Raw genomic sequence first — 26,554 nt, 5'->3', positions numbered from 1 at the left:
CAGAGAGAGAGAACACAAGTAGGGGGAGTGGGAGAGGGAGAAGCAGGTTCCCTGTGAAGCAGGGAGCTCAATGCGGGGCTCGATCCAGGATCCTGGGATCATGACCTGCGCTGAAGGCAGACGCTTAACAATTGAGCCACCCAGGCACCCCTGACTTATTATCTTCTAACATTCTACATAATTTACTTATTTTATTTTTTTTAAGTTTATTTATTTTTGTTAGTAATCTCTACACCCAATGTGGGGCTAAAACTCACAACCTCAAGATCAAGAGTGGCATGCTCTTCTGACTGAGCAGTCAGGTGTCCCTATTTTATTTTTTGTTTGTTCCATCTTAACCAACTAAAATGTAAGCTCCTTGAGAAGAGGAATCATTGTGTTTGTTCACTGATACAACCCAAGCCCCTGAAATAGTGCCTAACGCATTGTAGGCAATCCATTACATATTCAGTATATTAACAAATGTTTGTAATAGTATTTTAATATATTCATAAAAAGTTACAATCATGCATCAAATTCTTAGGGGTTATTATCTCGACTGTAGTATGTTTCCTTAATGTTTGAATTTTTATCAAAGACCTAGGTTATTTTAGATTTTATTTATTTATTTTAGAGAGAGAGAGTGCACACATCCGTGTGCACAAGCAGATGGAGGGGAAGAGGGAGAGGCAGAGAATCTCAAGCAGACTCCATGCTGGGCGCGGAGCCCAGTGAGGGGCTCGATATCACGACCCCAAGATCATGACCTGAGCCAAAACCAAGAGTCAGATGCTTAACTGACTGAGCCACCCAGGCTCTTCAAAGACCTAAGTTATTTAAAAAATCAGAATATATATGTAGAGGGGCACCTGGGTGACTCAGTCGCTTCAGCATCTGCCTTCGGCTCAGGTCATGATCCCAGGGTCCTGGGATTGAGCCCCACGTTGAGCTCCTTGCTCAGTGGGAGCCTGCTTCTCCCTCTCTCTCTGCAGCACCCCCTGCTTGTGCTCTCTCTCTCTGTCAAATAAATACATAAAATCTTTTTTAAAAAAAGAATATATATTTATATAAACATGTACATATATGTATACACACACATATATATAAAAGTACATGTATATGTATAGGCACACACGCATATCTATGTTTAGCCCAGCCCAAATTACCATCTATTCTGAGATGGAATTTATTTTGAGGAATTTATTCTTATTCTATTGCCACAATAAGACTTTGTTTTTAAGTCCTGTTCACTTTCTGCCTTATTTTATAATTCATTGTATATATTCTTGTCTTCCTCAAAAGATTTCAGGCTCCTCTAGGGCAAGACAATGTCATGCTCACATAGGCACCTGGCCAACTGAGTTTTTAGCCATGCCTCAAAGACCAAACATTTTCTTTCCTTTTTTTTTTTTTTAAAGATTATTTATTTATTTATTTGGCAGAGAGAGACACAGCGAGAGAGGGAACAGAAGCAGAGGGAGTGGGAGAGGGAGAAGCAGGCTTCCCGCGGAGCCCGATGCGGGGCTCGATCCCAGTACCCTGGGATCATGACTTGAGCCGAAGGCAGACGCTTAACGACTGAGCCACCCAGGCGCTCCCCAAACATTTTCAAAACTAGAGTAGATTTATTTTGAAAATGGCATTTGTCATTCAGTGGCACAAATTTGTGAATTTAAGTAAATAATAAAACTAAGTACTGGGACTTACTAAACATGATCTTTCCCAGCTTTTGTGTTTCCATAGAGACATCAAAAAGAATAAATATCAAGAGGAGTTCTCTTCTGGATGCCTTTTTACTTTAAGATATATCAATCTAAGCTTTTTATTTTTTTTAAAGATTTTATTTATTCATTTGAGAGAGAGGCAGACAGAGAGAGCACAAGCAGGGGGAGAGGCAGAGGGAAAGGGAGAAGCAGACTCCCCGCTAAGCTGGAAGCCAGACACGGGGCTCAATCACAGGACCCCGGGATCATGACCTGAGCCGAAGGCAGACACCCAACCATCTGAGCCACCCAGGTGCCCCCAATCTAAGGTTTTTATAACTTTATTTATAAACAACAGCTTTTGTTATATCGAGGTTTAATATTAATATCACCTTATTATTATTAAATGAGTAACACCTTTATATTTATAAAATAAAATTCAGGTTGTAAATCATTTGTGAAATGCAGAAGAAAAAACATTTTCAAAATTTCATCATCTAGGGGTGCCTGGGTGGCTCAGACAGTTGTGTCTGCCTTCAGCTGGGGTCATGGTCCTGGGGTCTTGGGATCGAGCCCCATGTAGGGCTTTCTGCTTGGTGGGGAGCCTGCTTCCCCCCTCTCCGCCCCCGTTGTGCTCTCTCGCTCTGTCAAATAAATAAATAAAACCTTTTAAAAAAATTTCTTCATCTAAAGGCAACTACTGTTGATATTTTAATCTGTATATCTTGATATCTTTTCTTCTAAGTGTAGTTTTTCATTTGAAAGAGTTGTGATTATTTTACAAGCATAATTTTTTATCGAGTTTTTTTCATTTGCAATTAAAACATAAAGCACATTTCCATGTTATTATGAACTATTGATAAACATTACTGTTTGAATCTTTGCCCAATTCAAAGTTTGAGACCTGGTTTTTGGTTCAAGTGACAAATTGCCAGTATTAGACTCTTTCCTCTTTCTCCTGGCTCACTGAATTTCTGAGTCTCCTAACACCCAAAATAGTTAATAATTTTCTATCAACAAAGAAAGAGAGAGAGAAACTATATTTAGATTCAGAAGAACCTGAAATTGAGTCAGGCTAAGATTTTTAACAGAAGTAATGTTTATGAGTCGTATTTAACTTGCTGTTCTTCCCTGGAGAGCAGTGTAAGGTAGAAGGAAGAGCATAAGTTTTTAAAAAATAATTGGAAAAATGGTTAACTTTCACAAGAATAGAAGGAATTAAAATAAGGAAAGAGAGAAAGAAAATTGTGAATTTTGAAGTCACACTGACCAGAGTTCAAATCATCTAAAAGTTGAGAAATGTTAGACTAGCCAAGGAGTAGAATATTTATTGCCTACTAGGTTCCAGGTGCCTTAAACACATCAGTTATGCCACTAGCCCCAAGAAAGAGGAATCACTGTCCTATGTCCCCATGCCTTAGAGGGTTGCATATTATGCTAAAAACACAAGAGCGGCTTTATCATTCTCTTGCTGGTTCTCAGTACTAATCCAGTACAACCTCGCACCCAAAAGATTTGTTCTTGTTACTAATAATGTTCAGCCCCCAAAGAAATGATTCTTACATCCTGAGCTCTGCGTAATGCAACTGTGTTCAAAGGTAGTGGTTTTGGGTTTTGTTGGTGGCAATATCAAAGAAAAACATTGCTTCAGAGTATGGAGAGGATTTGAGTGGCAAAATGCTTAGGTAAGAAAAAAAAAGACAATTACCTTGTCAAATCCTTTCTCTCAGAAAGCATGAATGCACTAGATTCTTGAATAGCAAGGAATCATTTCACCATAAAGCTAGTCGTTCACTTTGTTGCTTCTGTTCCTATTCCATTTTGTGGCTCCTTGCAAGGTACTTATGAATTAGCATGGTATTTGCAACAATTGTATAAGGTGACTGTGGTAGGTATTTTTAAAATGGCTTCCAATGATCCCCACCTCCTTGTATGTATGCCCCTTTGTTTTGTTTTCAGTTTTTTGGTTTTTTTTTTTTAAGATTTTATTTTTAAGTAATCTCTATACCCAGTGTGGGGCTTGAACTCACAACCTTGAGATCAAGAGTCTCACGCTTCACCGACTGAGCCAGCCAGGCACCACTGTATGCCTTTTTGTAATCATCTCTCCCTGCGTGTGGGCTACAGATAGTACATTGTTTCTAATATGTAGAATACAACAAAAGTGATGAGATGTTATTTCTATGATTGGATTTTAAAAGACAATGACATCCATTTTGCTAGCAGACTCTATCGCCTTCTTGGCTCATGTGCTTTAAAGAAACAAGATGCGGGCACCTGGGTGGCTCAGATGGTTAAGTGTCTGCCTTCGGCTCAGGTCATGATCCCAGAGTCCTGGGATCGAGTCCCGCATTGGGCTCCCTGCTCCTTGGGAGCCTGCTTCTCCCTCTGCCTCTCTCTCTTTCTCTGTCTCTCATGAATAAATAAATAAAAAGTTTTAAAAACAAAGAATAAAAAAAAAAAACAACAAGATGCTATTGAGGCAAAGAAATGAGAGTGGCTATGACCAATAGCCAGTGAGGAACTATGGCCTTTAGTGCAACAAAAAACTGAATCCTGTCAACAACTACTGATTGAACTTGGAAGCACATTCTTCCCCAGTCATGCTTTCAGATGGGTCCACAGACCTTGGCCATAACCTTGATTACAACCTTGATAGAAACCAGGAAGCAGAGAACCCAGCTAAGTCATGCCCAGATTCCTAATCCCGCCAAATTGTGAAATAATAAATGTTGTTCTTTAAAACCACTAAGAGATGGGGGTGCTTAGGTGACTCAGTTGGTTGAGAGTCCAACTCCTGATCGTAGCTCAGGTCTTGATCTCAGGGTTGTGAGTTCAAGCCCCATGTTGGGCTCCACATTGGGCCTGGAGCCTACTTAAAAAACCAAAAACACCACCACTAAGAAATGGGTAATTTGTTATACAGAACACATATCTAATGCAGTGACTGGTGTAACATTTTGCAATTTCTTTTTTCTTATTTTTTTGAGAGAGAGTGAGAGAGAGTGTGTGAACGGGGGAAAGGGCAGAGGGAAAGAGAGAATTTTTTTTCAATTAATTAACATATAATGTATCATTGGTTTCAGAGGTACAGGTCTGTGATTCCTCAGTCTTATATAGCACCCAGTGCTCATTACATCACACGCCCTCCTTAATGTCCATCACCCGGTTACCCCATCCCTCTCCCCACCTCCCCTCCAGCAACCCTCGTTTTTCCTATGATTAAGAGTCTCTTATAGTTTGTCTCCCTCTCTGGTTTTGTCTTGTTTTATTTTTTTCTCTCTTTTCAGATAATCCTTGTTTTGTTTCTTAAATTCCACATATCAGTGAGATCATACGATAATTGTCTTGGGAGAGAGATAATCTTAAGCAGGCTCCACATTCAACGCAGAGCCCAATGTGGGGCTGGATCTCATGACCTTAGCCGAAATCAAGAGTTGGATGCTTAACCAACTGAGCCACCCAGGCGCCCAGATTTTGCAGTTTTGAACATTATATATTACTCTTAAGTGTGTGTATATATATGTATATATACACATATATAGGCTTAAACATAAAAAACACATTTTACTTATCATAAAAATATAATTAGTGATGTTGAGCATTTTTTCATGTGCTATTGACTATCTGTATGTATCTATTGGAGAAGTATCTATTCAAGTCCTTTGCTCATCTTTTAATTGGGTTGTTGTCTTTTTGTTTCTCATCTGTTAGTTCTTCGTATATTCTGGATACTAAACCTTTATCAGATAAATGGCTTGCAAATATTTTTTCCATTCTGTGGATTATCTTTTCACCTCCTTCACAGTGTCCTTTGATGCATGAAAGTTTTTAAGTTTTGATGAAGTCCAACTTACCCATTTTTTTCTTTTTTGTGCTTTGGTGTCACATCTAAGAAGCCATGGCTAAAACCAGGTTATGAAAATTTACCCGTATTTTTTCTTCTAAGAGTTTTATTATTTTAACCTTTATATTTAGATCTTTGATCCATTTTGAGTTAATTTTTAAATATGGTATGGGAATATCATATGGTTAGGAATCCAAATTTATTCTTCTGCATGTGGAAATCCAGTTGTCCCACCACTATTTGTTGAAGAGACTATTCTTTTGCCATTAAATGGTCTTGGCATGTATTGCTTTTTTTTCCCTCCAATTTTTTTTCATTGTGGCAAAATATACACAACATAAAATTTACTATTTTAACCATTTTTAAGTGCACTGTTCAGAAGCATTAAGTACATTCACATTGTGGAGCAGCCATCACCGCCATCTATCTTTAGAACTCATTTCATCTTACAAAACTGAAACGCTATACCCATTAAATAATAATTCTTCACTCCCCCCCTCCCCCAGCCCCTGGCAACCACTACTTTCTGTCTCTGAATGTGACTACCCTGGATAGCTCATGTAGGTGGAACCACGCAGTATTTGTCTTTTTGTGACTGGATTATTTCGCTCAGTATAATGTCCTCAGGGTACATTCATGTTGTATCATGTATCACAATTTCTTACTTTTTAAAGGCTGAGTAATATTACATTGTGTGTCTATATACATTTTGCTTATTCATTTACTTGTTGATGAACACTTGGGCTGCTCCCACCCTTAGCTATTGTGAATAATGCTGCTATGACCAGGGTGTACAGCATGAACTGCTTTTTGTTACCAAAAACCTTTCCCAGAAGCTCCCTAGCAAATTTTCCTTCACATCTCATTGCCTGGAATTGTGCCACATGTTCATGCCTAAACCAAAAGAAATGGGCCACAATGTTTGGTTAGAGTCTAAACTTTAGGCAAATCATAATTTATGCCTTGTAGGCTTTGGGGAAGGAATATCCCTGCCCAGAAGCTCTGGGCTGTAAGGAGGATGTGGAATCCATTATAAAACAAGGATGCGAGTATAAGCAAGTCAGTTGCACCTTCTGCTGCCAAGAGTCTTGAAAGCTACACACAGGGTGAACCTCAGATTTATACAGAATTTCTGCTTTGAAACCTTGAGGCTGGTGAATATACCTCATATTCCTGTCATCCTTGGTCATCATCTTTCTTTTTGTGCTCTCACCTGTGCTTCCCTTTCCCCTGACCCAATCCTCTTACTACTTTTCTCCCTTAGAAATCTTTCCATTCCTTCTCTCATGCTCTAATTTGCTACAACATGATTCTCCTCACAGAATTCACTTCCTGGACTTTTTTTTCTTTTAAGGTTTTATTTATTTGACAGAGAGAAAGACAGCCAGAGAGTGCACACAAGCAGGGGGAGCGGGAGAGGGAGAAGCAGGCTTCCTGCAGAGCAGGGAGCCCAACGCAGGGCTTGATCCCAGGACCCTGGGATCATGACCTGAGCTGAAGGCAGATGCTTAACGACTGAGCCACCCAGGCGCCCCTCCTGGACTTTTAAAAAAAATATTTTATTTATTTTTTTGAGAGAAAGAGAGCAGGGGCAGGGATGGGGGTGGGGAGGGCACAGAGGGAGGGGAGGGGGGCAGCAGAGGGAGAGGGAGAAGCAGACTCCCTGCTGAGCAGCTGAGCAGGGAGCCCGTGGACAACTGGGGCTCTATCCCAGGAACCTGGGATCATGACCCCAGCCTAAGGCAGATGCTTAACCGACTGAGCCATCCAGGTGCCCCTCACCTCCTGGTCTTATTGAATGCTGACTTTTCTCTGGATTCGGTCTCTCTGCAACTTTCTTGAATGTACGTGTTTTTGTTTTTGTCTTTTTGTTCTCATTTATTCATGCACACCAGGTTCAGAGATGAGTTCAGCTCTCTCTTCATTCTGTAATCCTCTGCCTTTATGTAAAAATCCTGTCCCATGAAGGATTTTGAGACATTTGTATATACAATTCTCTACCTTGCCTCATTCCTGGGTTATGAGCTTACATCCCTATCTTCCTAGCTCACAATCTTATCCATGCCCAAAGACACCTGGTGGCTCAGTCGGTTGGGCATCTGCTTTTGGCTCAGGTCATGATCCCAGGGTCTTGGGATCAGGTCCTGCATTGGGCTCCTTGCTCAGTGGGGAGCCTGCTTCTCCCTCTGCCTGTCGCTCACCCTCTCTCTCTTTCTCTCTGACAAATAAATAAATAAATTCTTCAAACAAAAAAATCTTATCCATGCCCATTTTTTCAACCATCATCTAAAGTTGATAACTCCCAAAGGTATACGTTGAGCTCAAATCTTTCTCTTAAGCTTCATATCTAACTGCCTCCTGGATACAGCCATCTGGCAATTCTTTAAGCATTGCTTTTTTTTTTTTAGATTAAAAAAGAAAAAATTTTATTTTCAAGTAATTTCTGCACCCAGTTTGGGGCTCAGACTCACAACTCTGAGATCAAGGGCCGCAAGTTCTTCTGAGTGAGCCAGCCAGGTGCCCCAACCATTCCTAACTCAACATATGGAAGTTGGAAAAGCAGAAACCTGGGGGTCCTTCTTGATTCCTTCTCCCCCTCATACCTCCTCTTGATTCTATTATCTTAATAACTCTGACCAATTCTTTTGTTTTTTTTAAATCACTATTTACTTCAGATTTCCCATTTTTTAATATGAATTTTGAAAACAATTATCTTAACTGTTCTTTTCAGCCCAAGACATTCTCCATAACACTGCAGCCTAAAATGCAATCTAATTATGTCATTCCCTAAATGGTTCCCTATATAACCCGGTTAAAGTCCAAGATTCTTTTTTTTCTAAAGATTTTATTTATTTATTTTAGAGAGAGAATGAGATAGAGAGAGAGAGCATGAGAGGGGGGAGGGTCAGAGGGAGAAGCAGACTCCCTGCCGAGCAGGGAGCCCGATGCGGGACTCAATCCCGGGACTCCAGGATCATGACCTGAGCCGAAGGCAGTCGCTTAACCAACTGAGCCACCCAGGTGCCCAAAGTCTAAGATTCTTAACATAGTACACAAGACCCCTGTAGAAAATAGCCCCAGTCTATCTTTCCAGCTTTGTATCCTACCACTCCCTCACTCTCATGTTCCAGCTGTAATGAATTTATGAGTTATTCTACATTGGTTGAGCCTCCCTCTTCTGCAGCTGGTGAATTATTTTTGTCATTTAAGTTATCTCAGGACTTTCTCCTCTAAGGTCCCTCAATTTGAGAGTAAATGACACTCCTTGTTCTCTTAATACCTTGTCCATACCTCTATTATAATGTTTATCACACTGTATTGTGGGACCATAATTTTCCTATCTGAATTCTCTTCATATTTCCAGGATTTAGCACAGTGCTGGGTATTTGGTAGATATAAGCTGTGGCCAGATTGTGCGCGGCATTTCAAGACTAAGGTTTACTTTGCAGCACTTGCTGAATGTGGCTATGTAATGAAAAGGAGGATGGAGTAATATTGCATTTAGGAGGGAAGCTGAATCCACTGAACTCACTTTCAAAATTATGGGATTCTGTAGCTAGGTTGAGGTACAGAGGGCAGTGGAGAAATAAAAAGAGATTGAAGATGTAGGAGAGGTGATGGAAATAAGGTCACTTGGAAAGGAGGAAAGGTTTTAAGTTTTCCTCAAAATATATTTTTTTTAGCTTTTGAAGGCCTATAAGTTATTGTTCTCATCAAGGGCTGAGCTCTATTTATCTCAAGATAATATTCTTGATCAGGGATTCATGTTACACATTTACTTGTTAAAAAGACCTTTCATCTCTCCTTGGGTTTGGAAGAGAAATGGATAAAGTACACTTGGTAGAAGTTAAGGATTAAAAGTTTACTAAAAAAATCTTGAGTTGTATCACAATCAATGTTACTAGGATGGCTGGTATGGTTTCAAAGTATATGCCTGGGATATGATGACATTTTATTTTTTATTTTTTAAAAGATTTTATTTATTTTTTTGACACAGAGAGAGAGACAGCGAGAGAGGAAACACAAGTAGGGGGAGTGGGAGAGGGAGAAGCAGGCTTCCCGCTGAGCAGGGAGCCCTATGTGGGGCTCGATCCCAGGACCCTGGGATCATGATCTGAGCTGAAGGCAGACGCTTAATGACTGAGCCACCCAGGCGCCCCTATGATGACATTTTAGAAAGGTCTTGACACTTAAAATAAATGTTGTGTTACACACACACACACACACACACACACAGAGCAATAAATGTTCTTTCATGTTTTTGAGTGCATTCTGATTAATGAAATATTCTGGTTTTAATACCTGTTTTATTATATAATCTGAATTACTAATTAAGAAAATGAAGCTTGGATGTTAAAAATAGCTTATATTAAAACTACATAGTATGGTGGCACCTGGGTGGCTCAGTCGTTAAGCATCTGCCTTCGGCTCAGGTCATGATCCCAGGGTCCTGGGATAGAGCCCCGCATCGGGCCCCCTGCTCTGCGGGAAGCCTGCTTCTCCCTCTGCCACTCCCCCTGCTTGTGTTCCCTCTCTCTGTCAAATAAATAAATTAACTAAATATTAAAAAAAAAAACTACATAGTGTGAATAAGAAGGGAGTGTCAGGGCTTCAGACATCACTCTGAACTCCCACAAACACTTATGGAGAGCAAGCTACTCTGAACTAAGTACTGTGTTAGAGCTGAGAGGGACACAAATATTTAAGATGTGGCTCCTGCCTCTTAGAAGGTATATTAGCTAGTATAGAGTTCCAATTAATCAAATGCATAAGTGATTATTAGTAGATTATGTTACATATATTTTACTTTCCGTTTTCTATTCTGATAAGGCTCTCTGATCAATTCCCTTTTAAATCTTTCCCAACTATCAAAACTCTCTGTGCTTCAGAAATAGACTGTAGTGGTTAAACAAAGTGCTTTGTCCTTAGCAGCACTAACTGTGTATTTGTTGAACTGAAATGAATATCTTGTCCAGTTTTAACTCTCCTGTGCTTGGCAATTGGCTGAATTGGAAAGTCAAAGACATTTAAAAATGAGGAGAGAATATTGCTGAGTATTGCAGCTGCCAAGAATCTCCTTTTAAAACCTAAAGTCTGTTACATAAATTATGTACTCTTTAAACCCTCTTCCATGTTCATTTACACAATTGATCATTGAAATTACTTTAGAATATGCATATCAATTATTTAGCATATTTTAAAAGCTTCCTTAATAACATCTTTAATAAGTGGATGCAATTATGTATTTATTTACTGCAAACAGTTATGAATAACAGATAACCTAATTATAGTTTATCATTACCTCTAATCATTCCAATGGAAAGGTTTCTCTTACTGCATTCATATTGTTGCTGCATGAGTATGGAAAGCAGCAGATTGTTTTCTGTGATCATAGATTTTAAATATTTACTCGCTAGTGCTGCATAATTTAGCACACTGTAGTTGGAAAGCAGTTTGTACAGCAGTGGATGCCTTGTCAATGTTATAGAATACAGTTTCCCTCTGTGACTTCTGCTCAGGTCATGATCCCAGGGTCCTAGGATCAAGCCCCACATCAGGCTCCCTGTTCCACGGGAAGCCTGCTTCTCCCTCTCCCACTCCCTCTGCTTGTGTTCCCTCTCTCGCTGTGTCTCTCTCTGTCAAATAAATAAATAAGATTAAAAAATATATATTCATTCTTGGTAATCTAAATCTTTATGAAAGTAACACAAAGGCATCTAGACAGCTTGTTTGATACATGCTATCTGTCCTAAGAAATCAAAACAAAGTTCTGTATTTTAAAATATGGAATCACAGGCTATTTAATGAGGCAAGAAAACAGTTATTTTGTTTTGTTCACTCTAATAAATGTTACATTTATGATCTTGCTATATCCTTTGTGTGATTGGTTACTTGGTTGCCTTACCACATAATAGAAAATAAATAGTCCCAGTTATAAAGAAAATAATCCAAACCATTAACACGTTAAAAGAGTGAAAAACATTTTAAAATTTAATTTTGAACTTTCAACTCGGCATTCTGAAAGATTTCCTTTGCCATGTGCGCGCACAGTCCGGCAGTACAGACTTATTTTTTCACTCCCTGCTCTTACTATGATTTCTTATGCAATTCAGGAGCATGTGTGGCAGTCCTTGTTCCAACACAATCTTTCAGTACTGCAAAACGACCTAGGATTACACTTTGCAATAATTTAGTATCATACTCCTTTTATGAGTGTGGATAAAAATTTCCATTTCATAAAAAGCGTTTATACTGTCCTGAGTTTCAATCCTTGAAAAAAATCGGAATGTGGAAAACGCACACATTCCTTAAAATTTTATAAGTATTTACCTACAGTCTCAACTATAGCTTGGCTTAGAGAACCTTCACAACAGGAAAGCACAGAATAGCGGCATTTTTATCAATGTGGGTCTACATTTTCTAAGGAATTTAGTGACTCCTCCGAAATCACACCTCGGGTCTGCGGCTGTCAGGAGGAGAGCAAAGAACGAGGGGGCGCAGTGCCTACCGGGTCTTGTAGTTCTGGTGCCAAAGGAGAGGGCGTGGCGTGGCGTGGCACGCTGGGAGTTGAAGTCCAATTGTCCCGCGGGAACTCAAAGCACGCGTAACGTGGACTGTCTATCAGAGACACCAATTACAGATAGATACTTTTCCTTGGCTCTGCGCTTTGCCGTATTGGTGACCTAGGGGCTGGGGTGGCGAACAGTGGGGAAAAAGGATGAAGTGGAGCATGGCTCTGCGGGCTGTTCGTGTTGCTACGACTAATCAAAAGGATTTAGTGCCCCGGAAGTGGCTGACCTACTGGGTTCGAAGGGGGAGGCCTTTCCTCTTACTACGGTGGCCGGGGAGCTCGAGTGTCTGTGGCTGCGGCGCTGAGGTCGGAGCGTCTGCGTGTGTACTGGCTGCTTTTGGGGCGGCTGCTGCTAGAGCTGGAACATTTCCCGGGTTGGTGGCTCCTGCACATTTTTTACACTTCTCCAGTTCTATTTCGGTGAGGGGCGATTTGAGCCTAGCGGAGTCAGGAGAAGGTTGGGACTTAGTGTTTCTGGTCCCCAAATGACCGGGTTTTTGGGGGACACTGCCCTCTGTGGAGATCCTGTGGCCAACTGTTTAGGCTCTCTTTGAGGATTTTGGCGCCTCCCTCATCTACTTTCTAGTGTGATTTGTCTTCTGACCCCTGGCCCTTCTGGGCTCCAAACCTAACAAACCGTAAGCCTTCCTGTAGGCAGCTGTTCCCCTCTCCTTGTAGCTTTTCTTGGTATTCCAGATACGACCTCTTGTCCCCTAAGCTATCGCATCCGTTTAACTTTTTCCCATTAAAAAAAAAGAGAGAGAGAAATGAAAATCAAAACCAAAAATTAGATTCTGAAGGTCTCAGTCTTCTCATTCCTAATACCTTTCCTCCTTTTTGGCCTTTGTTACTTATGCAGACCTTAACACACTCGCCTGAATATCTTAATGCCTTTCCATCCAGACATTAACGTCCACTCCCTTTATCTGGTTCTCACTCATCCTCAACGCTTCCACCTCCGTCCCATCTAAGGGCTTTAGAGGTTGGAAGTTCGAATACGTTCTTAGGATGACTGGTGAATCTGAGATTCGTCAGTGGTCAACTCGGCATACCTCTGCTTATAGGGTTTCTATTTCTTTAAGATTTCTTTGGCTTCCGTTTTCGTTTTGTGTTGATTATTTTCCCACAAGGGATTTGCTGCTACTCTATAGTTAGAGGAGAATACCTTGTCCTACAGCTCTTTGTATCTGAATTACTTAGGTAGGATATTTCCCCCCTCTGTTCTTAGTAGGGACATATGCCCCCTGTGGAATTTGCAATGATTTTGTGTCAGTTAATAGCAGATAGACACAAGGGAATGCCCTTTCCTTCTTGCTTGCTTATGATCTGTAATTAGATTAGGAGTCATTGAAAGTACCCAGAGGGATTGGAAAAGCTTTGAAAGGTAAAATCTATGTATGTTCCAGTTTACAAATTAATAAAGCTTCTTTACTGAACAAGGAAGAGTTTCTAATTGGTACAATAATCTGATGCTATATTGAATTATCAGTTCATTATCTGTAAAATTTTGGGAACGGTTTAAAGTTAAAAATTAGCCAATATAAGGAATTGTATAACGGAGTAAAAAAAGTTTAAAAACCATTTAACTAATGCTCTTTTTCTGTAAAATGGAATGCAAATATGTTGAAAAATTTATTTGTTGTAATTATTTGTGGTATATATATTTTAAAGATTTTATTTATTTAGGGACGCCTGGGTGGCTCAGTCGTTAAGCGTCTGCCATCCGCTCGGGTCATGATCCCAGGGTCCTGGGATTGAGCCCTGCACCAGGCTCCCTGCTCGGCGGGAAGCTTGCTTCTCCCTCTCCCACTCCCCCTGCTTGTGTTCCCTCTCTCGCTGTGCCTATCTCTATCAAATAAATAAATAAAATATTTAAAAAAATTTATTTGAGAGGGAGAGAGAGAGATGATAGTGAGAGAGAGCACAAGCATGGGGGAGAGGGGAAAAGCAGGCTCCCCGCCCAGCAGGAAGCATAATGTGGGGCTTGATCCCAGGATCCTGGGATCATGACCTGAGCTGAAAGCGACACTTAACTGACTGAGCCACCCAGGCGCCCCATAGTGTATTTTTCTATATTTTGATACAGGTGGTAAAACAGCTTTGTATACTATTCACTGGTATTTTGTAGACAGAAATTTTTTTTTTTTAAGATTTTATTTATTTGAGAGAGAGAGAATGAGAGATAGAGAGCACGAGAGGGAAGAGGGTCAGAGGGAGAAGCCGACTCGCCGCTGAGCAGGGAGTCCGATGTGGGACTCGATCCCGGGATTCCAGGATCATGACCTGAGCGGAAGGCAGTCGCTCAACCAACTGAGCCACCCAGGCGCCCCAAGACAGAAATTTTTGTACTTCCTGGCTTTATGGGGACTGTGTAACTCAAATAAGTTTGCAGTTTTTCTTTTATTCTGATTATTGCACTATGGAAATCCTAATAGTAAAACTTTCGTTCTTCTTTAAGCAATGAAATATAATCTATACATGTCAGTAAAATATAAATACCTGTACCCTGTCAAATTGGAATTATTCTTAATTAGTCAGAAATGTTTTCAGCCATGCTTATGATTTGGAGCTGAATATGTATTTCAGATTTATTTATTTATTTATTTATTTTTAAAAGATTTCATTTATTTATTTGACAGAGAGAGAGAGAGAGTGAGAGAGGGAACACAAGCAGGGGGAGTGGGAGAGGGAGAAGCAGGCCTCCCGCGGAGCAGGGAGCCCGATGTGGGGTTCCATCCCAGGACCCCAGGATCATGACCTGAGCCGAAGGCAGACGCCCAATGACTGAGCCACCCAGACGCCCCTATATTTCAGATTTAATTCACTCATAGAATTCTTGATTGGATAAACGATAAGAGTCTAGGTATTATGCAAACTTTTGAAATTTTTCCTGAGATTTTATTCATTTTGTAAGCATTTATTGAATATGTCTTGCTATTTAACTATTGTCAGAAAAATCATCAAGGGCACCTGGGTGGCTCAGTCGTTAAGCATCTGCCTTTGGCTCAGGTCATGATCCTGGGGTCCTGCGATCGAGCCCCGCATCGGGCTCCCTGTTCGGCGGGGAGTCTGCTTATCCCTCTCCCTCTACTGCTCCCCCTGCTTGTGCTCTCTCTCAAATAAATAAAATCTTAAAAAAAAAAAGAAAAGAAAAGACAAATCATCAAAACATTTCTTGAGAGCATCCTCTTTTCCTCAGCTCTGTACTGGATGCTGTTAAAGCATTATTGCATTGAATCAATGTAACAGCTCAGTGAGCTGGTGAACATTGTTTACGTTTAGCAGATGAAGAAACTGAAGCTCAAACAGTTCAAGTCCTTTAGTTAGTCCAGTTCATTTTGACTCTTCCCACTATACCACAGCTGCAAAGATGTGTTCTCTATCCTGGAATATATAAGGGACATTAATTCAATAAGTACCTTTTGAAGCAGCTGTTATTTGGTACATGATATATGTTATCTGTTGCTGGAGATATAACAGTGAACAAAAGAGACAAAAGTCCCTGCTCTTGGGGAGCTTACGCTATTAGCAGAATGTGTGGGGGGATGTAAACCTTGCCTTCAAGAAGCAACAAGTACAACCAATATGCTGTATTAGATTTTATGTGTTTTAGAATGTTAAAGTTGAAAAGAGAGATGAACTAGGAATGATTTAATGAAGAAGATGAGATTTAATCTAGAACTAAAGTAGTGACTAGATCTGGTAGGTAGAAACTGGGAGGAAAGTGATTCTAGCTTGACGCCTAAAAAGAAGAAAATTCTGAATTGTAGGGGAGAGAAAAGAGAGGGAGGGACAGATAACTGGACTGCTTTGTATCTTTAGTTCCTTGCACACACAAGTGCACAGTTTTGGTTGAATTTGAAACAAATGTTTAAATGAATGAAGCTATGACAAGAGTTCAGAGATGTAGCAAGGAGGAATTAGGTAGATCTAGTGTTATTTTAGTGGGACTGGGAGAAAGGAATAGATTTGATAGCTGTTGGTGAAAGAACCGGTAGGTTCTGTTAATATTCAGTGTTGGGAGTAGTGTGGTGGCCAAAGGAGAAAGGGAGGCTAGATTACCAAGTTTGAACTGAGTGGACCAGGTGTGTTATTGATTTACTTATTTCATCAAATCATGAGATTTAAAAAAAAAATTCCAAGATGCACCTTTGTTTTATGAACCAGTATGAAAGAAAAAAATATTGCCAATGTAACAAAGATCATCAACTATAAGATGTATTTATTTTCAGAGTTAAAATGTAAATATATGATTTAGAAATGATGAAATAAAGTACTCCTTATGGTTGGTGGACCTTATAACGATTTCTTTCTGTTTATAAATAAACTTGCAGTCTTTGACATGCATTCAATCATTTAGCATTTATTTATTAACTGGGCAGTCTCCTAGGTCACAATGGTGAAATGGTGAGGAAATACAATTTCTACCCTCATAGAACATATTGTATAACTGGGGAGGCAGACATAAATCAAATGTTGAAAGAAATTTAAAGTTCCCAGTTATTTTAAGTGCTATGAGAAAGGACTTGATGTTATACAGAGGAAAAACTGTTTACAAGAGGGACAGCAGTGTGGATGGGGAGAGGTCAGAGGAGAAGATGATAATATCCTGGGCGAGATGGTGGTGAAGATCGAAGTGAGTAGATTTAGAGATATTTAGGAGGTGGAACGAGGTGATAGACTGGATGTGAGGAATGAGGGAGAGGAAGGTGGTGCCTAGCTTTTTGGCTTATGTAACTGGATGGATAGTGGTACACTTCATTGAGAGAACACTGTAAGAGACCAGGTTTGGGGGGACATGGTTTGTTTGTTAATATTTTTTTATGGTGGCATCAGTTTTCAAGGCTAATTTCTTATTTTTTTCTTTTATGTCATTGTTTGAATTAAGTATACTTGAATGGTGTACCTGAAACAAATTTTTTCAGTGTTTTTTATTTTTTCTTGAGTGAGCAGGGATAAAGTTCTAGATGAAAGTATTTGGAAATATGTTGGTATTTGTTCTGAATTTATATGTAACATATTCAACCATATATATGAATAGGTATATGATCTTTATTTTCACATGGGATTATGGGCAATAAACTGGGCATCTGGTTAAATTCTAACTTCATTCAGTTAGTGTATATGTAAATTTAAATGTGTATTAGGGAAGAAAGACATGCTCTTGATTTTTCCTTGAAATGTCTCCTTTGTGTAACTTTTTTTTTTTTTAGGAAAGTACAAATTTATTTATTTATTTATTTTTTAAAGATTTTATTTTATTTATTTGACAGAGAGAGAGAGCACGCACAAGTAGGCAGAACAGCAGGCAGAGGGAGAGGAAGAAGCAGGCTCTCTGCTGAGCAGGGAGCCCGATGCGGGGCTCGATCCCAGGACTCTGGGATCATGACCTGAGCCGAAGGCAGGCGCTTAACCGCCTGAGCCACCCAGGCGCCCCATCCTTTGTGTAACTTTTGATAGATGTTGAATCAATACAGTCAGTTTATTTTTTAAATTTTATGTTTCGTAGTAAAGCAGTAGAATGTGTAGAGCAGAGAGCATGGCCTCTGGAGTCAGACTGCCTAGATTCAAGGTGTGTTTTGCTATTTACTAGCAATATGACCTTGTAGAAGTTATTTAGTCTTTCCAAGCCTTTTTTCCCCTTAATCTATAAAATGAGGATAATAATAGTATCTGCATTATAGAGTTGCTGTAAGGATTAAATGAGATGACATGTGCATAAGTTAACAAAATTCCTGGTATAGAGTTTGTGTTTATTATTGTTATAGATACGCGGTCTGAAATTATCTGTGTGTCTGTAACAACATCTTCATTATAGAGATCTTTAGAACTAAAAGATCTCAATTGGAGAAAAATTTGCTTGGTTAGTCATATTTGGATTTGGAGTAAATATTATGTAAGATAGTTTTGCTGATTCATAATTGTCCTAGATGAGTTAACACATGTCCTCTTTTAAGTATTTTCATCAGAGATTATGTTTCGTCTACAGCTATAATAGGAAACTAATGGTGGCTTGGTTTGTAATACTTATTATTTGTTAGGATTATTACTTTTATTTTTAGCCAAACCTTTCTGAACCTCATACTTGCTTTTAGTGCTTATGGAAAGGATAAAAAAGTAGTTAGACTTAATAAAGTCCAATCAGTCAATTTAATTTCCACCCTACTTTTTTCTCCCAACATTTTTCTTTTGAAAGTTTCAAACCTAGGGCACCTCGGTGGCTGTCAGTTAAACGTCTGCCTTCAGCTTAGGTCACGATCCTGGTGTCCTGGGATCTGAGTCCCTGCTCAGTGGGGAGCCTGCTTCTCATTCTGCCCCTCCCCCCAACTTGTGCACGCTCTCTCACTCACTCTCTCTTGAAAAAAAAATAAAAATAAATAATATCTTCAAAAAAAAAGAAAGTTTCAAACCTATAAAAAAACTGAAAGAGTAGTACAGCGAGTACCTGTATATCTTTTATTTAGATTCAGTAGTTGTTAACATTATACCTCATTTTGCTTTCTCTCTCTCTAAATACACACACATCGCATGCTTTCTTTTTCTTGCTGAACCATTGGAAACTAAGGTGGAGTCATCCTGACACTTCCCTCCTAAGTTCTTCATCATATATCTCCTATGAATCGGGACATTCACCTACATAGCTGTAATGCTGTGTGCACACCCAAGTAATTTAACTCTGATTGATAATACTATCTAATGTATAGGCTGTATTAAAAAATTTGAATTTACCCAGATGTTTATCAGTAATGTCCCTTATAGCTTTAAAAAAATACTTAAAAAATACTTCCAATTGGGACACCTGGGTGGCTCACTCGGTTAAGCTTCCAGCTCTTGATTTCTGCTCAGGTCATGATCTCAGGGCCCTGGGCTTGAGCCCCACATCGGGCTCTGTGTTCAGTGCAGCGTCTGCCTGTCTCCAGAGGGAGACTCTGCCCCCCCCACTTGTACTCTCGCTCTCAAATAAATAATAAATAAATCTCTAAAAAAAAAAATCCAATCAGAGATTATGAATTTTCTTAGTTGTTATGCCTGTTTTCTTTTATCTAGAGCAATTCCCACCTTTTCTTTTTCCTCCTTCCTTTTTTTGTGTTTTTTGTTTTTTGGTCTTTCAAGACTGACAGTTTTGTTGAAGAGTCCAGGCCATTTTGTTTTGTAGAATGCCTCACAAAATGAATTTATCTGATTGTTTCCCCACAATTTCAGGTTAAATATTTTTTTTAAGACTGTTACATAGGAGATATTGTAAACTTTCCATTTCACCATTTCAGGAAGAAAATAATGGCAGTTTGTCCCATTATTGGTAATGTTAAGATCAGTCATTTAGGTTAGCCAGATTTCTACATCCTAATGTTATCTTTTCCCTTTTGAACTTAATAATCTATGGAGGTAATACTTTGAGATTGTTGGATATTCTGTTTTCCAACAATTTTTTTTTCTGTCCTTGGTTTTAGTAGCCATGGATCTTCCTTACCTGAATCAATCATTGCATTGGTGGTTGCCAGATAGTGGTTTTCCAGTTCTCTCAATCCTACATGTTTCTTGACTATCTTCTCTAAAGAACAGCTATTCCTCCTCTCTTCTATTATTTTAGTATCACTATGTACCCAAGAATTCTTTTTTTTTAATTTTTTAAAAAGATTTTATTTATTTATTTGACAGAGACAGAGATAGTGAGAGCAGGAACATAAGCAGTGGGAGAGGGAGAAGCAGGTTTCCCCCTGAGCAGGGAGCCCGATGTGGGACTCGATCCCAGGACCCTGGGATCATGACCTGAGCCGAAGGCAGACGCTTAACGACTGAACCACCCAGGTGCCCTGTACTCAAGAATTCTTTAAAAAAATTTTTTTTTATTGGTTATAAATCTGTTACCATTCTTCTTCCTCTTCTAAGATTTATTTATTTTTTTTAAAGATTTTATTTATTTATTTGACAGAGACATAGCGAGAGAGGGAACACAAGCAGGGGGACTGGTAAAGGGAGGAGCAGGCTTCCAGCGGAGCAGGGAGCCCAATGCAGGACTCAGTTCCAGGACCCTGGGATCATGACCCGAGCTGAAGGCAGATGCTTAACTGACTGAGCCACCCAGACGCCCCTTGTTTTTTTTTTTTTTTGAAGTAGGCTCCACGCCCACTGTGAGGCTTGAACTCATGACCCTGAGATCAAGAGTCTTTTTTTTTTTTTTAAAGATTTTATTTATTTGACAGAGAGAGAGAGACAGCGAGAGCAGGAACACAAGCAGGGGGAATGGGAGAGGGAGAAGCAGGCTGGCCGCAGAGCGGGGAGCCCGATGCAGGGCTCGATCCGAGGACCCTGGGATCATGACCTGAGCCGAAGGCAGATGCCTAACGACTGAACCACCCAGCCGCCCCATGAGATCAAGAGTCTTATGCTCCACCAACTAAGTCAGCCACGTGCCCCACCATTATTCTTTTTTGATGATTAAATTATCTCAAATTTGATTAGTCAAATTCAAGCCAGTTGCTGTGGCCTTTGCATACGTTCACCTTGGTATTTGGGCACATTATTATTTTTTTGTACAATAAGACGTTCTAGGCTTACCTTGTATATTCCCTGCTTATACCTGGATTAGTCATTCTACCATGGAGTCCTGGTTCAATTTAGTTGCAAATGGTACTTAGAAACCAAGATTTGGGCATTGAATATACTCATTGCTACTGGAGTATCATTGCTTTTAGGTCCTTTAAATGGATACACACATGCACACACACACACACACACACTTAGAGGATACCTTCAATTCAAATTCAGAACCACAAAATTCATCTTCACCTTCTGGCAGTTCATATTTGTATCTCCTTTTTCCTACAGGGAGAATTCTGATTCAAAACCATATCAGTATATTTACTCATCTAATCTCCTGTAAAACACTTAAGATAGTTTTGATGTTACTATACTGATACTCTTTCCAACAACAGATTTACCAATTAAAGATTTCTTTGCCATTTGATGTCCTTAGACTATATCCTGCTAAAGACCTATAGTCAAATTATGTGTTCACAGTTATTTGTATTATATTTTCTGTGCGATGTTATCAGCTTAAAATATAAAGTTCCTACTAAACTACATTTTAATAGACTCTTTCTGTAAAATAAGTTATCTGGTAAAATGACTAAAGTAGCCATAATAACTTAAAACTTTATCATAATATGTATATTGTTATAGGGAACTCTAGAACAGTTATATCAGGTAGAAAATATGCATTTTTTTATCTTTGTAAAGTTTTAAACGCTTAGCTTTATTTTCAAATTGATATACAATTGTTTAAAATTAGAAATGGGAAAATGACATCAAACAGTTCCATTTGTAAGCCAAAACAGTTGTGTTTGTGAACATTTCAAACAATGCTCTTTTGACTGATGATACAATTCAAGCGTTAATCTTTAACAATAGACATAATTGTTGAGGGTACTTTAACTCCTTCCTAAGAAATATGGCTAGTGTTATCCTTATTTATACCCCAAAATAGTAAGATTTATATTATTTGTGTGTCCTTGGTCTTTGTATTTGAAGAATCCCATTTGTGACTGTGTGTGATATTTTTCTTGTGTGAATATTCTCATTGGAAAGGGGAAAAATATTTCTCAATAATTGTAACATTTTATATTTCTACTGTGGGACATACCCATATTACATCTTAAGTTCTTTTTTTTTTTTAAAGATTTATTTATTTATTTTGAGAGACTGAGAATGAAAGAGAGAGAGAGAGAGCGCGCACATGAGAGGGGGGAGGGTCAGAGGGAGAAGCAGACTCCCCGCCAAGCCGGGAGCCCGATGCAGGACTCGATCCCGGGACACCAGGATCATGACCTGAGCCGAAGGCAGTCGCTTAACCGACTGAGCCACACAGGCGCCCTACATCTTAAGTTCTGGTTAGTTATATTCATTTGAGACACAGAGATACAGAGAGAGAGAGAGAGACACAGAGAGAGAGAGAGCATGAGCAGGGAGAGAGGCAGAGGGAGAAGCAGGCTCCCTGCTGAGCCAGGAGCCCGATGTGGGGCTCGATCCCAGGACCCTGGGATCATGACCTGAGCCGAAGGCAGACGCTTAACCGACTCAGCGTCCCTAGAATGTAAATTTTATTTATTTATTTATTTATTTATTTATTTATTTATTTATTTATTTATTTATTTATTTATCAGAGAGAGAAAGAGCACAAGCAGGGTGAGCGGCAGGCAGACGGAGGAGCAGGCTCCCTGCTGAGCAAGGAGCCTGATGTGGGACTTGATCCCGTAACCCTGGGATCATGACCTGAGCTGAAGGCAGACACTTAACCGACTCAGCATCCCTAGAATGTAAATTTTATGGGGACAGGAACTGGGTTTCATGGCTCATTGTATCTCCCATAGTACCTTACAAAAGTAACCACTCAAGTACTTGATGAATGAAAAAATGTGATATTTTGTGTTTAAATGAGGTGTAATTACTAGTCTCAATAATATGGATGCACCTTTTTGTAGCAGAAGTAACTAATGGAATGGGACTTGGAAAAGATCTTGTCCATATTTACTTGTTAAACAAACCTCAAAATTAGTGTGTCCCAAACTGAATTGATGTTGCTAGTTCTACCATCTCAGCTTGCTATTTAGATCTCATTTCTTATCCCCTGATCAGTATCCTGGTTGAGGTTCTCATTACCACTCATATAGCAGTCTTCTAATTGAAGGAATTGAGCATATTTAATGTGGAGGAGAGATGATGCAGTCTTTATTTTTTTAACTTTTATTTTTTTTTAAAGATTTTATTCATTCATTTGAGAGAGAGAGAGAGAGAGAGAGAGAGAGAGAGAAGAGAGCGCGCTCGCGCTCATGAGTAGGGGGAGGGGCAAAGAGAGAGAGAGAACCAGACTCCCCACTGAGCAAGGAGACCAATCCCAGGATCCTGGGATCATGACCCCAGCTGAAGGCAGATGCTTAACTGACTGAGCCACCCAGGCGCCCCTGGAGGTCTTTAGATATCTGATGGGTTATCAAATGGAAGACATTAGTTTCAGAAGGCCCAACCAGGACCAGTTGGTGGAAATTATAAGGACACAGGACTTTTGGTTCCAAATGTCTTTCAAGCAAGTGAAATTGTTTAAAATTAGCTGGAATAATATAGTTATGTGGATACTCTAGAACAGTTATGTTAGTAAAGAAAAATAGTTTAAATAAAATAGTATTAGGCTTTTAAACTTACAGCTGAATTTTTAGCTCAGTACAGAACTCATTGAGCACCGAACTCTGTTTTGGAGGTGTTCACTCAGAGGCTGGGTGAATGCACTTGGCTAGGATGTTGTAAAGGAGATCTTGCTGTTATATGGGTGGTTGAGCCCACTTAATGATTAGTTAGTGAGTTTGAACCAGATAGCTGATTAGATTCCTGGGGATGGGAGTGATATTTTTTTCAATCTTTTAAGTTTACACATTTTCTTTCACTGCTTTCTTTCACTGTTCACAGGTTAGGGGAGATTAGGGATAGATTGGAGTGTATTATATGGGAAAATGGTTAAGACCTGTTATTAATATTACTACTTACTGGTTAACTAGGTACTTTGTAAATTCCCTTTCAGTCCTGAGATTCTGACATCCCTCAGTTCTTGTAGAGGTTAGGTTAATTTTGTTAATGATTAAATAATTTGACCCTGTATGTTGCTTCTTATGCAGACTGCATATTTCACCACTTGCAAAGTTGCATTTTAAAGTATGGAGGCTCCAACCATTCATAGTTACCTTGGACCCGTCAGAGGTTACCTGACATAATTAAAATTTAGTTATTAAACTAGAGTAAATATTATATGCTTCTTAGAGATAAGATCAAGGACATCAAGGAATGCTTAAAACAGCCCAGATTTCATTAATACTTCTTACTATAATTTTAAATAAGTGATTGAAGTCATTTAAACTCCTTATCTCCCATTTAGATTGTTATGATGACCAACTTTATAGTCTGTGAACGTGTAATATTCTGTGCTGCACAAACGGAGTTGTTTTTTTTTTTTAATCTTTATTTATTTTGACAGAGAGAGCACAAGCAGGAGGAGTGGGAGAGGGAGAAGCAGGCTCCCTGCTGAGCAGGGAGCCCCATGAGGGGCTTGATCCCAGGACTCTGGGATCATGACCTGAGCCGAAGGCAGATGCTTAACTGACTGAGCCACCCAGGCGCCCCTCAAATGGAGATTTTTGATTGTAGGACCTTGGTACAAGTCACGTGTGAGGGTAAATGAATGCTCAGTACTTAGTTTCTTCTTTTTAATTTTTAGATTTAAGAGAATAATGTATAAGTAGTACATTTTATTTGAGTTATCATTGTAAAGTAGCTGTGCATTGATTTAGTGTTTTTAACTGGAGGGTGTATTCCTGAGGAGTTGCAAGAATGTTTCTAAGCTGTATCCTTGAGGCAAAACTATCTTATTAGTCCCTTATTAATCTTTTTGCTATCAGCTCTTTTATCCCTCTTTTATTATTTTTATTTTTTTTAAGATTTTATTTATTTATTTGAGAGAGAGCTAGCGAGAGAGAGAATGAGTGGGGGGGGGTGGAGAGGGAGAAGCAGGCTTGCCAATGAGCAGGGAGCCTGATGTGAGGTTCAATCCCAGGACCCTGGGATCACGACCTGAGCCAAAGGCAGCCGCTTAACCAACTGAGCCACCCAGGTGCCTCTTACCCTTTTTTAAAAGCCAGTTTCTGAATATGTGAGTCCTGCCCTTATTATATTGCTCTTTCTTTGCTCAATCTTTTTATTTTTACCTCTTACTGCCATCTACTTTGCCAAACCCCTAGCTCTGAAAGAAGACAATCCAAATAAATACTACCAGTGTTCTCCCTTTCTTCATCTTTGTGACTTTTTAAAAAAAGATTTTATTTATTTATTTGACAGAGAGATAGAGCACAAGTAGGCAGAGTGGTAGGCAGAGTGGCAGGCAGAGGGAGAGGGAGAAGCAGGCTCCCCGCTGTGCAGGGAGCCCGATGTGGGGCTCGATCCCAGGACCCCAGGATGACGACCTGAGCCGAAGGCAGATGCTTAACTGAGCCACCCAGGCGCCCCCATATTTATGACTTTTTAAAAGAAATAAACATGCTGGGTTTACAAACAACATTTTTAGACTACACGTTCAGTTATGAAGATAGGAGATTGGCAAATACAGGAAAAGAGGGAAAAAGAAATGGATACGGTAATTGATGTTTCTGCAAAGAACTGAGATGGAGAGAAATAAGAGAGCAGAGATGACAGACCAACATATTGAGAGACATTCAAGATCAGACAAGGGATTAATATTTGTTACTAAAAATGCAAGCAGGTAGAAAAGGTTACAGCAGGTGAAAACTTAGAATGGACCTCACAGTTCATTTTATTTGATGGTATGGCTAAAAGCACATAAAAAATTCTAAATCAATATCTATATTTCATCTTGCTGCAGAATACCATTTGGGGAAGATGCCCAAGCATCTTCTGCATCTCACTGTAAGTCTGCAGTGTTTTTGTCGGTTGTACTATGTGACTGAGATATATTCTGTAGAGTCAGTCCCTAAAGTTCTGTCAGGAGCTTTTTCTTGGCTTTAAATTCTCAGTGGATAAAATATTCTTCTATCTATTGCCATATGGGAGAGGCTGATTACCTTCATCTGCCCTTCAAGGACATTGATTTGAGTACCCTTTACATTTATCAGTTTATAATTTATCGACTGTCTTAATGCATGGTTATGGTTAGAAAAGTGACTCTAAAAATGACATCTGGGTCTCAATCGATGATTTTCATATCAAGTGTTGCAGCTCTGCATTCCAAAAGAACTCTGCTTAATGTTCACTCTGCTTTTCACATCATTAACAGTAAAGTTTAGGAATAAACCTCATCTGGTAGCTTTATGTTTACTAAGATAAAATAAAATAGAGATTTCTCCTCTTTACTGCTATTTTTTAATTAGAATGGATTTGTCAGAAGGTAAGCAGTGAACAGAAATATGGGAATGGTGGATGGTAAGATTTATTGTAGTATGCATTAATAAAGAAAGTCTACTTGAAAAAAGTTACTAATTTCTCTAAAGTTTAGGAAATAACCGTAAATCCCGTCTTAAAAAAAAAAAAAGAAAAAACCATAACACCCCCCCCCCCATTTTTTTAACCATAAATCCCTTCTTAAAAGTGTTTGGAGGGATGCTGGGTGGCTCAGTTGGTTAAGCGTCTGCCTTCAGCTCAGGTCATGATCCCAGCATCTGGCTCCTTGCTCAGTGGCGAGTCTGCTTCTCCCTCTGCCTGCCTCTCTCTGTATGTGTGTGTCAAATGAACAAATACAATCTTAAAAAAAGGTGTGTGGAAATTGTGAAGAATGTTATTTTGATGGTTTTCTAGACTAAGGCTCTGACATTACATAAACTAGACAAGAATTTTGGCCTATCAGTTTGATCACAGGAGCAGTGAAACCAGTTATTGTAGATAACAAAAGAGATTGAAATA

General features: G+C 39.4%; 1 protein-coding gene and 1 long non-coding RNA gene across 6 annotated transcripts in view; one reads left to right on the top strand and one right to left on the bottom strand.

Moving 5' to 3' along the window:
- The window catches only part of LOC141373434 (uncharacterized), a 207,923-nt gene that overhangs the window by 26,587 nt on the left and 154,782 nt on the right, over positions 1-26,554 (bottom strand). The gene's annotated exons all lie outside the window — the stretch shown is intronic.
- Positions 12,348-26,554, top strand: part of ATG4C (autophagy related 4C cysteine peptidase) — a 93,024-nt gene continuing 78,817 nt past the window's right edge. For 3 of the 5 annotated variants that reach the window (XM_025871756.2, XM_025871755.2, XM_073896625.1), the window contains exon 1: positions 12,348-12,474. The gene's annotated coding sequence lies outside the window, so the exon portion shown is untranslated. Of the gene's footprint in view, positions 12,521-26,554 lie in introns of all 5 variants that reach the window. The other 2 variants (XM_025871754.2, XM_073896626.1) reach the window with 1 other exon arrangement.

Source organism: Callorhinus ursinus, unplaced genomic scaffold (genome assembly GCF_003265705.2).
Source record: "Callorhinus ursinus isolate GAN/ISIS: 27379988/994484 unplaced genomic scaffold, GSC_fseal_2.0 scaffold9, whole genome shotgun sequence".
Taxonomy (NCBI): domain Eukaryota; kingdom Metazoa; phylum Chordata; class Mammalia; order Carnivora; family Otariidae; genus Callorhinus; species Callorhinus ursinus.
The sequence above is the reverse complement of the archived record's forward strand: the minus strand, read 5'-3'. Positions and strand labels throughout refer to the sequence as shown.